The sequence below is a fragment of the Pteropus medius genome, unplaced genomic scaffold (genome assembly GCF_902729225.1).
Source record: "Pteropus medius unplaced genomic scaffold, Ma_sr-lr_union100, whole genome shotgun sequence".
NCBI lineage: Eukaryota > Metazoa > Chordata > Mammalia > Chiroptera > Pteropodidae > Pteropus > Pteropus medius.
In genome coordinates, this window is record NW_024349803.1 from 16,547,999 (window position 1) to 16,561,527 (window position 13,529).

The following is a 13,529-nucleotide window of genomic DNA, read 5'->3' on the forward strand; positions in this document are numbered from 1 at the left end:
TGGCATGGTCCCCACACCACCCCTGTGCAGGACGCTCTTAGACGCTTACCACTGAGGCCCTTGCCCCTTCCTCATCATCCCTCTCCTTCCTTGCCATCTCTCCTGCTCTCCACCGGTCATGCTTTTGGTGGCTCAGTTGGACTCTTGCCCTGGCCCCGGCTGGTGGCTCTCTGTCCCACCCCCTCCCTCCCCTGCTGACAAGCTGCTCCCCGTTGCCTTCCAAACTCAACCACAGTCCCCATCCTGATATCCCAAGACCCCTCCTTCCGGCCTAGCCCTCAACCTTAATTCCTTGACAATCCTTGAGGCACGCTCTTGTCCAGCCATACACTTTCTGGCCAATACTGCTTTTATTCAAACCATGTTTTGTTATGAGATATAACATTAAAAAAAAAAAATCCCACTTAAGATGTGGAAAGCAACAAGAGAACATCGCTCCCACCCAAGCGACTTGAAAAGACAGATAATCTACAGTCATATGTTTTCTGGAGCCCATTAGAGAGCTGAGGTCACAAGGAACCCAGGTGAACTAAATTCCAAAGATGATAAGCCCCCTTCAAGGAGATATGGCATGCATCACTGTTACATCTGTGGCTGAGCATGGACAGAGAAGTTGTTGGGGGCCTCTATAAGACATAGCATGAGAAAAAGAAAAGTACAGGAAACAGACCTGTAGAGCTGAATGAATGACTGGCGAATAAGCACCTGTATAATTGCCACCCAGATCAACACTCAGGTCCCGACCCTCCGTCTCTGCTAAGAAGAGCAATTCTGCTGGTCTTTTGTGGTAAAGCCTCTTGTGCTTTCCTTTAATCTTTCTACCACTGCATGTGAGTCTGTAATTGCTACGGTTCAGCTTACTTTTCTTAAGACTTTGTAAAATGAAATCCTACAGTAGATCTTCTACAGCAGCCGGCTTCTTTCACTCCACATCATGTGCGTGAAATTCTACCATGTTGCATACAGCCATAATGGAGGCCTGTGCATCTATGCTCCTGACTCCTCCCACATAGAATGCCTGTCCCCCATCAGCCCATCCGTTCTCCACATCCATCTGCCAAATTATCACCATCCTTAGCATTCGATACAAATGCCCCTCCCTCCTCTTCCAAGAAGCCCTCCCTACAGCCCTGCATAGAAGCTGTCACGCCTGCATGTCACTCCTCCAACACTTTGAACTTCTGTTCCAGTTCTTTGCACCTACGCTGCTCTGCACGATGGTTACTTGTGCTGTATTTTCAACATGTTGTAGAGTGTGTCCTCAAAACCAAACAGCTGGACTATTTTATTTATGTGGAATCTAGCAGAGAACTTAGCACTCAGCCAGGCACATGTCAGAGATTCAATGACTCCAATAAAAAGGTGGATCTAGCTACCAAACTCTGCCAGCGTAAAACAAAAGTGCCATGGGCTCCATTGAGTCAGACCTTGGCAGTGCCCGGACGTTTTTCTTCTCAGTGTTTGATTGTCTCACATGCTCGTATAGACAGAGGAGCATCCGGAACTCACTAGCAAGACCGAGACTTGCTCCAGAAGTTGCTGTGGGGACTCAATCCCCCGTTCAAAGTGTTTGCATTGTATCTCTTAAAGTGACATGTAGAACATCATCTGTTTCTTTGAGCTTCCTTATTATCTGGATTTTGGGTAAACAGGAGTTTTCTCTCTGGCTCCTTAGGATTAAATAGTTTGGTACGTTATTTCAGTCTGAATGAAAACAGAACGATGTCTCCGACATTGCATTTTGAGAAACGGAAACTGGAGAGTCGAACTTGGTGCATCATTGATGATCCGTGATGGAATTAGAAGTGGTTGAGAACCTTAAAGAACCTGCCTCCTTGCTCTGAACTGGGACGTGGGTGTGGAGGGGGAATCTGAGAAGCGTAGAAGCTGAACGGGAGCCCAAAGCACCAGGTCCCGTGACGATAGGCATGGGGACGAGTCTCTCAGAGGCTGCGGCAGAGTCCCCGAGGGGCTGTTGCCTGGGAGCAAGGCTCTGCTTGGGATTCAGCCCTTTATCTCTGTTATTATTTACACTCCATGGAGTCTGGAAGCTGAACACACCCGTAAGCCAGGAGGAGGAAGAACAACTTATCTCCCTCAAAAAGACAAGCAAAACCAAAGGACACTTATCACTATCACCAAACTATTAACAGTGGTTGCTGTTGGCAGATGGGCTCTTGATGGGGGATGGAAGGGAGTGTCTTTCTGTATCATACTCTCTGAAAAGTTGTTTGCAACTTTTTATAACAATGAAAATATTTGATAAAGGAAACACAGGAACAAAGTACAAGTATGACATGGGTTTGTTAGCAAGCATGGAGACATTTGCCCCCAGGCTCTCCCGCTTTCCCATTCAGTGTTGTATACCCACCATAACCAGACACTCATCACCTACCACAGCTTCTCCCCGTGCTGTTTCCCCCCCACCCCCACCCCTCCCTCTCGCCGTGCCCTGCAAGAAACTCTTGGCTGGCCAGGCCTGGGAAATAGCTCTCTTATTCCATCCAAACCTGCCCACACCAAATCCATCCCATCAGCTCAGGGCCTGCCTTCACTGGCTGTCGTGTTTGATAGATGACTCCATGATAAAGTATTAATGCCTGGGCTAATGCCCGAATTTCCTGCACCATGGACTAGGTTTTTAGAATTATATGCTTGATGCACCATTTTATATAATGATCCCACTTCTTGGAATGTATTTCAAAGAAATCACCCAAAGAGGGTGGAGTGGAGAGGGCTGACATCCCACCCAGACACAATTACAGTGCCAGAGCACTAACCCCACCCCTGCTGGCATGTTAGCAGCAAACAGCTCACAGCCGATCCCTTGCTGGGACTCACTTGCTGACTATGTGCCATGGTCCACCACCCAGGGCAGCCCTCAGCCCTGGCCTCCAGGGGGGATCAACTCTGTGATGCAATTCACGTCCAGAGGCCCTGCAGGATCAGACTGAAGCCTACTCCCCTGAGACTCCCTCTGTGCTCAGCTCCCTCCCCTGCCCGCTCCAGCCTCCCTCACTCCGGTCCTCCTCAGATCCCCCGCCTCAAGGAACCACATGCACCCGAATCCCATCTCAGGCTGTGCTTCTGGGGAACCTGACCTAAGACACAGGGAAAAGTTACACTCATGAGAAAGGTTTATTACACAGTCATAAAATCAGAGAGAAGCTAAGCAGATGCTGATAAGAGAGATCAGCTTGAGGGGGTGGGACTAGGGTAGGAGACTTGCTTTTCACCATAAGCTTTTTTATTCTCTTTAATTCATTACCATGTGCTTGCATTACTATGATTTCAAATATTTTAAATTTAAAAACAAAAATAAACATTTATCTCACCTCCAAATAGAGTGATGGTCCTGCATTTAATGGTCATCTGGATTTCATTTTGGAAAGTCAGTCCAGAAAAGTCAAAAGTTTTGTCGGGCCTCGAAGGAAAATCTACACTCCAGGTGAATTCATCTCTCTATCTGTAGGTAGATAAAAGGCTCATATCATTTTCTGCTAGAATTTGGCTGTTTACTGACAGTCACCGAATCGCAAATCAGAATAGAGTGAAAAAAATGGGGCTCTGACTATTTGTTACTAGAGGATATTAAGATTATTGTAAAACCATCCAATGCCAGGAGCACACAATGTGCTTTTAAATTAAGTGACAAGGAAGGAGAATTTGAGGAACAGGATTGTCAGCTGAGCAGAAGCTCCAAAAGGCACTGGCCCTATGGGGACTGACTCAGAAGGAAAGCAGTTTCTGCCTCTGCATGGGTGAAGCACCGTTTGGGAGCCAGGCAACGTCCTGTCTGTGAGGTGAGACAAGGAGGCAGAGGGGCCCCAGCTCTGCCACGTGACTGAGTCGGCCTCACCGTGCTGTGAGACAGGGATGCCAGCTGACGGAGGCCTGGGGACGTGGCCCACAGGGGCCAGTTCATAAGGCATTCATTCAGACAACCTCCTCTCTACCGGGGACTGTGAGAGGTACTTGGGACACGGTGGAGAGCAATGGAAAGAAATAAAGTGTATCAGTCAAGGACCTTTGATTGCAAGCAACAGAAACAGAGTTTGTCTAACAGTGAAAAATGAATTTGTTGACAGGATAATGAGCACCAGAATCACAGGAAGTCTGTAGGACCAGGTTGCAAGCGGGCAGGAAAGAAGGCAGCTCTGGGTGCGGGACTGAGAAAAAGGATCTGCAGGAATGGTCTAATAGCAGAAGAATCTGGTCAGTGCTAATAGGATAAAAACAAAACAAAGCCTTCAGCCATTTCTTTCGTCTGGTGTGTTCCAGAAGAAAGGATTTCAGAGGCCACGCAAAGGTCACGCACACCTGTCCCTAGCTGTGTGGGGATGATCACAATAGGGATCACATTTGTGGGAGGTGGGGCTCCCCAGGCATTCCCGTCCTGACAAGACCACATACTATGGTGGGTTCCCCAACCGAGGTGCCCCTGAGAGGGCGAATGGGAAGGCTTCCTGGAGGAGGTGAGCACTCGGCTGTGATGTGAAGCATCAGTGCGAATCGGACCACCCAACGCAGGGGCCAGGTGAGGAATGCTCTGGGCAGAGGCCACTGCCAATGGCCAGATGCTGCCTCGCCTGGAGCATTTAGAAACATAAGAACCATTTTACATGGGTCCTTATTCTTAAAGGAGTCATGCAGTTGATGGCATAACCTCAGATGATGCCTTGGAATATGGAGAAATCGGCCGTAAAGTAAGAGGGACCCCTAAGGATGGTGTCTGCATAGACACAATGTAGTCTGGTCACTTGTCCAGAGTGGCCCTGACAGATGGAAGGGCTGGGTCTAAGACCCCCGCTCTGCTGCCGTGTGGCCATGAAGAAGACCTGGCTTCACTTCTCCAGCTTTCGTGGAGGATAATTTCCTACCTGCCTGTCCTGCACATCTGTGGTTTGACAACTCAATGTCTGTTCCCCTTTGTCTGGTAAGCCTTCTAATTTTTTATTTGTGGGCCTATCTGTCTTTATTCTTCAGGAGTAGAACTCAGCCCCCGGCGACAATGATTGGTTCAAGGACAGGCACACGCCCTCGGCCGGTCCAATCAGAATGACTCTTGGCAATTTTTGTGGAAGCTCCTAGAACAGATTTTTATTCTCATCCACTGAGAAAAACTCCGAAGTTAATCATTCTGCAGCCCTCTAGCCTTCGATATGGAGAGAGCCACCAATGGATGGCAGAGCTGAGAAACCAAGAGAAAACAAGTCCTAATGAGACTCTTCCAGCCTGTGGATGAAGCTAGACTTGAGGCCGGAAGATTCCTCTGGGTTTTTCCATTACGTGTAAATTCTTATACAGGTTGCTGGTTTCACGCAACGGAAAAATCGAAACAGACAAGCTCTGCAGAGGCTGAATGTCCGTATCACCACCTTGACCCCAGGGCCAAAGTCTGGACGTCTTTCAGATGGACTCCGTCCTCCGTAGCAACGGCCCCTCTGAGCAGCGCGTTCAGTAACCAAAGCCGCCATCCGATACGGCCACGCTGGCGCATTGAATCAGGCGGTGAGGAAACAGGGGCGGGTCCATCTCACCGCTGTGGGAGCTGCGTGGGAAGCAGGCCAGGCCTGCAGGTGGCACTCGGCCCAGCAGGAGTGCCGGCAGCTATGCGCCGCCATCCCTGTGCCAGCAGGCCATGGCCACGACTGCCTCTCAGAGAGGCGTTCCTTCATGGCAGGTGCTCTGGGGGCTTGTGATGATGCTTCGAAGGACATGGGTGGGGCCGGGGAGAAGTGCCATTATGGCAGCGGCCGTTTGTGAGGGCAGCCAGACCTCTTCTTTGGGGTGTGGACTTGGTGTGCGTTTGGAGTGCTTGTGCCAGCCCCTCCCCAAAGGGGCTCATGTCTCCCCCACCCCCAAAAGGGTCACTATCATCACGGTGATCATAGCACTAACAGCAAGAGCACTTGTGTTCAGCCGGTGATGGAGGGTCCACCAGGCTTGGGCCCACATCCTTTCTGTGCTTCTCAGTAGCTCAGAGTGTGCAGACGTTGGAGCCGGAGGTTGGGGTCAGGGTTGAATATTGGTAGTTATGTAAACATGGGCCAGTGGCTTCACCTCTAGGGCTCAGTTTCCCCATCTGTCAAGTACAGATAACAATAGCACCAGCTTCGTGCATTGTTAATTCATTGTTTAATGAATTAATCCTCAATTTAGGACAGAGAACTGGCTTGTAGTGAAGGCTGCGGGTCTGTGGGAGAAGCATTAATCAACCAGTCTGTTTTTAGCTGAATGGCAAAGCTAGGCCTGGGATCAGGTCTTCTGACTCTCAGATCTGCTCCTGACTCGGCCAAGAACACGAGGTGTAATGTTCACACTCCCCGGTACGGCTCGTGCAGGCACACACAAACCCCCGGAACACAGATGCCTCTAGAGGAATCTCCCGCAGGAGCTCCATCTGAGTCAATGGCACATTGGGCTCATTGTCATTAATGACAGTAGAGGAAGGGTGTGTCGACATCCGCGTACCCTGGTCTACAACTGCAGGCAGCCAGGGAAACAGAACAGAGCTCCAGGGATTCAGACGAACATCTGAACCGACAGTCATGGTGGCAAAAACTTGAGCCTTCTCCACCCACGTGATGTGAGTGAGGAGGGTCTTAGACATGTGACTTCTACATGGGGGGTCTTTGTGTATCATGTGGACACACCCTAAGTTTATATAAGAAGTAGAGATGAAATGATATCCATTCCCACTAGATTGGCTGCCCAGATCTGTTAGTTTATGATCCTTTGGGGGTGCCTGTCTCTCGAGCTGGGTGAGAGGACATCAGAACTGAGGTGAAACATTAGTCACCCTGAATAATTCTCCACTCAGCTTTGGATAAGAACAAGTCGTAGGCAAAAAGGGACAATTCCGCCGGTGTGACAGCAGCCTGCTGGCTACATTGTTGCAAGTCTTCAAAGTGATCTCTAACCTTCTGTTATGCCCCTTTGTGATCCATCTCCAAGTGGCCACAGGGAAGGCTCTGTGAAATCTGACAATGTCATTTGCTTGCTTAAATCCCCCGGGGATTCCTGCGGCCTAGTGCAGCACCATTCGATAGAACTTTCTGCGATGATGGAATGTTCTATATCTGTGCTGTCTGATATGATAACCCTGAACAACGTGTGGCCATTGAGCACTTAAAATGTGGGTAGTGTCTGAGGAATTGACTCTTTCTTTGTCTTTTATTTCAATTCATTGAAACTGCCACATATGGCTAGTATGTAGCTACCATATTAGACAGTGCAGATCTAGAGAATGAGATTCAAAGTCCCAGGCATGTCCTAGCCCTGTTTGAGTGACCTTAATTTTTTTGCCAGAATCCTGTCACACTGGGAATTCCAGCCATAGCAAATAACTTACAACTCCCTAAACCTTGTGCCCACTTCACACATCTATGCTTTGGCATCTGCTGTTCTCTCTGCCTGGAATGTTCTTACCTCCTGCCCAAACATGCCTGCAAGCTGCCTGCCAGCCAAACAACCCTCCTTCAAGACACAGCTCCAGTGTTACCTCTAAAATCAAGCTTTATCAACCACCCCCTGCCCTCCCCGCACAGAACGAACCACCATGCATGTGGCACAGACATGCTGGATAGCCCTTCCGACACTTACGTGCTGACACGTTTCCATCTGCTCCCCCCTGTGAGTAAAGGCAGACCCCTGGAGAGAAGGTTCTGCAATGTGTTCACCTGCAATGCCTGGCACAGGGCCTGGCTCCTATCAACGGTCACTAGATAATGGCTCAAGAAATAAAATTATTGTAGTGCCCATTTGTCATAGTTTGGCTGTTTTGCACCCAACTTCCTGTCCTGTTCTACCCCAGTCACTCTTTGGGACTTGTCTTTGTGCGTGGCCTTGGGCGTTAGGGAAAGCGGAAGGGCAGAGCCTTCTCTTATTTCTCAGGCCAGTCCTTCCAGGTGCTGTTGAGAGCGTGAGGGATGCGGTGACGCCAGGGCAGATGGAGGTCACACTTGTCATAGCAGCACACAGAGGCCATACTGTGTTTGTTGCCCACCTTGCCAGATCTCTGAGATTGGTTCTCCAGCCTCCTGTCAAACAAGTGAGCCCCTGATGGCCTTCCAAAAATTCACTGGAAGAGCTGGCTATCTCTTGGTAGTTAGCTACCAAGTGATACCTAGCACCAGTCATGCAGATATGTGTCCAGGTCTACAGAATCCGGATTGAAGGAGGAAATGGTGTGTCCTTCTGTGAAAAGACTCACTGTGACAAGGCTGAGTTGTCACAATACCCAAAGCTGAGGTTGAAGCCAGAACAGTAGAGCCAGAGGCAGCAGAAGGGGACCCACGTGGCACGTGAGCGAGGTATAAATGACAAAGATCGGAGGTTAGCCTGTGACGGGAGTGGAGAGCACCATCCGCTCCAACCAGAGCGACTGGATAAACTGGGTAACTAACTACCTGCTGGGTCATCCCAGCAGCTGAAGGAGTGGAGGTAGATCACCTGGAGACTCCAAGTGATGCTGAAGAATTGTTTTGATAGGGACTTGGAAACTGAGTGCCATGGTGGGGCTCAGGTGTACTATTAGCAAGCATTATTGGTTGGGTCTCCATTCTTTTAAGTAAGCATCCCTTCAGATACACTGTGAATGGAGAACTTCATTCATCCATTCAACAAAGTTTATAAAAGGCCTCTTCCTTTGCACAAGGGACCATGCCAAGACTCTTTTCCACCTCGGGGCCTTTATCCAGGCTATGTCCTCTGCCTAGATTTTTCTTTCGGCCTTGTCTGAACAACCCCTACCCATCATTCACACTCAGTTTAAATGTCACTTCCCTATGGAAACCCTCCTTGATCCCTGATTAGGTCTCCTGGACCCTGCTACCACATCTTATAGCACTTGTTAGAGCTTTAATTGTATAGTTAGTTATTGGTGGAGTTCTTTGAGGAAAGACTCTCTTCCTTGCTAAGTGGCAGTCTCCGTGAGGGCAGGGACAGTGACTGTCCTGTTCCCAGATGAATCCTCAACACAGTCAAGAAGTAGTTGTTGAACGAATGAACAAAGGAGGGGTCCAAGAGGAAGAAAGAGCTGCAGCACTCTCTCCTGGCCCTCTGGGTGACCACGGTATGACATTCGTCCCCGCTTACTTTCTTTGCTCTTAAACAAAGGAAATAACAAGTGGCCTCTCCAGGCCATTCACTTGGGGCCCTGAGACCTTGCACCCCTGTCAAGCTCAAGCAGGGGACCCCTGCTGTGTCATCCATCCACTAGGATCCCACACCTAAACCTCTGCTAAATCTCTGCAAACCTCTTCTGCTAAACTCTCTATGGCCATTTCTGGTGCTTGTGCCCCCTCCAAATTCATATGTTGAACTCCTAATGCCTGACGTGGTGGTATTAGGTAAGACCTTTAGGCAGTGCTTACATCACTGGGCCCTCATCAGTGGGCTTAGTCTCTTATAAAAGAGGCTCCAGAGAGACCCCTAGCCCTTTTCATCACGTGAGGACACCTGAGAAGTCCATGACCTGGAAGAGGGGTCTCACCTGACCGTATTGGCACTGTGATCTCAGACTTCCAGCCTCTAGAACTGCGAGTAATAAATTTTTACTCTTTATAATCTATTTGGTCTGCGGCATTTTGTAGCAACTTGAAAGGATTAAGATACCTACCATACCACACTTCAGACATGAAAGTTGTAGATATCCGATGCTTTCTTCTGCAGCTTAAATAATATAAATGATATAAATGCAATATTTTCTTATTAGTATTTTGCACATTACACTTGGGGAGAATGGAGACGTAAAAACCGAGCACCGAGTCTACGCGATGTCATACCCTTGATGGGATCCTGGACCTGAAAAAGGACCTTCATGGAAAAACTGGGGAAATTCAAACAGACTTTGTAGTTTAGCTCATAGGATTGTACCGGTGTTAATTTCTCTATTTTCAGGAATGTTCCATTGTCATGCAAGATGTTAACGTGCTGGAAGCTGGGGGAAGGACATAGAGTTTCTCTATGTCTTTCAATGTAAATCAATAATTATTCCAAAATAAAAAGTTTATTTGAGGAAGAATTCATTCAGTTTCTTCTTTCAAGTGCTACAAAATAATGAGTTCTGGGCGGAGAGATGATGGGTGACTTTTATCGTCTTTTTTATACCTTCTCTATTTTCTATAATAGCATGCATTGTTTCTTAACTTAGAAAACAAAGTGCTTTTATTAAAAATAATGAAATTGCTTGGTTTAGAAAAGTACGTATGGTAAGTTCTGTTTTCAATTGAAAAGACAGTGGTGCCACTAAGATCAAATTGTAAAAGACTTACTTAACCCATAATCTTACTACCACAACCAAACTGGATTCTCAATTTTGTATGTAACTACTCACGTGCAGAGATAATTCTCCTGAGCTGTAATCGGAGCTGGGCTGTCAAGTTTTAATGCAAGCGTTTGCTTGTATTTCCTGCAGATGCAATTAAAACAGATTGGATGGTCATCTCCAAATGACAAGTGCTCAACACTCGCAGTAGCTGATATAGATCATAAAGATACTCTGAAGGTGTTGAGCTGTGTCTTTTGGTTCCCTTCAAGACCTCCTGCCGTTGTGCTTGCAGTGGGGGGGAGGGGTGTGGGGAGGCAGGGGGAGGCGGCGGGGGAGGGGGTGGTCAGGTGGGACTGGAAAGGTCACACCTCTCCTGCCATGGTGTTCCTGAGCACATCCTTGTGACACCACTCTGAACCGTAGCTGCCCACTGCAGGGTGGGAGAAGCTGCCTCTGAAGCCGGAAATGCAAAATGGGCGCTAATGGGAACCTGCTGCTCTTAACGTCATTCTAGAATTGAGTTTGGGAAAAAGTGGGTGGCTCCATCTCCTGCAAACTGAAGCAGAGAATGAACTATTCAGAGTCCAATAATCAACTTATGAGGCAAACATGACCCAGGAATGCTAGGGTTTGCAATGCTCTATCCCTGCCTTACCTCATCCTATATTCTCATCTTGACCCAATTTGTCAACTTTGTTTCAAAGACCTCTCCAAAGCTGAATGAGCTAATCCGAATCCGGTTAAAGATTTCTTCTGCCAAGTTGGAAAAAGTGCCATTTCGCACAGAGAAAATTGACACTGGCTTTGTCTCTCTGAATATACTATCCTGGTCCCACGAATGTGGAAAGTGGTCCTTAGTCCACTGCAGAGTATAAGCAGCTCTGGGGCTGCCTGTAATTTAAGACCACACTTCTGTCCCAGGGAGGGACCAGAATGACCTCCCTCCTGCCTGGGGCAGTGGGGGCCTGGCACACCGGGGCGGTGTTGACCTCGGATTCAGGCCCACCCAGCCCTGGATCACTGGCTGCGTCTCAGACACCTGTGCTTGGGACCATGGCCTTGGCCCTTCCAGCTCTCACCCCATGTTTGTTCTTCGCTCCCTTGCATTTGAGATGCTGGGCCCCTCCCTAAAGCCACTATCAGTTGCGATGGACCAAGTGCCGGGTCCTCAGACTGGCATTAAGGTGCCCTCAGGCTCTCCTGATGCCCCATCTGAGGCCAGTCCTCCTTGCCGTTCCTCACACAGCACGTCTGCCCCTCCTCTGAGGTCCTTCCTGCACACATTGAATATCTACCCATTTCAAAGCCTGACTCAAGTCAAGCTTCATAGTAGGGCCCGAGGACCAGCAGCATCAGTGTGTGGGAGGCACAGAATGCCAGGCCTCACCCCAGACCTGCAGCGGCAGAATCAGAATCAGAACCTCTGAGTGATTCACCTGTGCCTCCCACCTGGAGAGAAGCTTGTGAATGAAATAGTCGCGAAGTGTGGGCCGTGGACCATCAACAAAGGCAGACTCACTCACTATACCGAAAATGCAGATTCCTGAACAACATTTCAAACGCACAGGAATTGGAACATCTGGGGGCGAGATCCAAGAATCTGCATGTCTGACACGCCAGAGTGATGATATGTTCCATATAAATGGTAAATTGTCTAAATAAAAATTACAGATTTCTATAATAAATTGTAATAAGTTATTTCAATAATAAATTTTATTACATTAATTATAAATTTTATACATTGTTATAGACATTAGATAGTACTTATATATGTTATCGTATGTGACGATTTTTACTTTCTACATGAAATACGTCGTAAAAAATCAAATCATTACCAAGAAGGCTGATGTCTCGTTTGGCCACCAACCCCTACAGCTGTCCTGTGTCCAAGAACATCTTCACTGTGTTTACACACACACCTATTTCTAGAGAAATCAGGTATGATTACTTAATTTGCGGTTTTACGTAAATGGCCCTTTTCATGTCATTCTGCTGTTTTCTTTTTCTCGGCAGCATGTTGTAAGGCGCCTTCTACGTCAGGAAGTGGAGAGTCACGCCATCACTTTCAGCTGCGTCACATGCCCCTGTACACATTTTTAAGCCAATAGAGGGCAATTCGGTTATTTACGGTTTTTCTGTAGTGCCGCAGAGAATGTGCTTGAACGCAGCTCCTGTTCTAAAGTGTGCAGGTTTCTCTAGGAAAGAAACCACAAAGGGCCAGAAAGTAGAATGGATGATTCTGGAGGGACGAGCATTTGCAGTGGTAATAGCTCTACTGCCTGAAGAGCCACAGCCCTTCAATCCTTCGTACCTTCAAGTTTAATCTCTTTGTTTTGAGGTTGATTTCGCATAAAGTCTGGAACCGGACGTTATGTTTTGGCATCAGAACTCCTGCTACAAAGGGGCTAGAACTCACGGTCCTAGTACCGGTAAGCTGACGTGCCCCTTCTAAGCATCTACTTAATCCTGACATCGACAACCTTTGAGGTTTGTATTATCATGACTCCCAGAACGCCGGTCCCAGACTGAAGCACTGACCAAGCTTGGATGGCGAAGAATCAGCCCATCTAAGATTCAAAGTCGGCGTCTGCTGTACCCCCTCGTTTGCTGTTCAGAATCCTAGGTAAACAAGGCCGGCCGGATCCAGAGTCACGTCATCGAACTGAGGTTTCTCTCAAGGCTTTTTCAAACCCACATATTCATAATAGACTTGTCTTAGGAATTCATCAGGAAATTGCCCTCACAAAAAAAGCCAATAAGATTTGCAATGCAGGTGATCCTACAATACGGTGACAACACGAATCGGAACCTCGTCTAGAGGGTCGTGAAGGCCTGACGGGAGGTACTGCAGCAGAAACAGTGGTTTTTGGCGAGTCATCATAAACACTATTAAAAACAAAAGAAACACAGGCAATTTTATTTTCCCATGAGTGAGTATGTGCCCAGGCCCCCGCATTTCAATCTGCACCCTCTGAAGTGTCGGTGACTAAAACAAAAAGACCCTAATGTCATGCCCCTTCTCTGAGTAGAGCTCTCCCATAATTCTCTGGAGTTATCACTTTATATATTGAATTCAAAAACAGTCCCAATCCTCAGACCATCAAGAGTGCAACTGCGTTCAGCCTTTTTTTTTCTCCCCCTTTGGCACCTTTTACAGAGAGAAAATGTGTGACTTTTCTTGATGAGCAAACAGCCAAAGGTGTTTAGGAAAGGTCTATCATTTTTCTGGTGGCAAGACATCCTAAACGAAATTCAT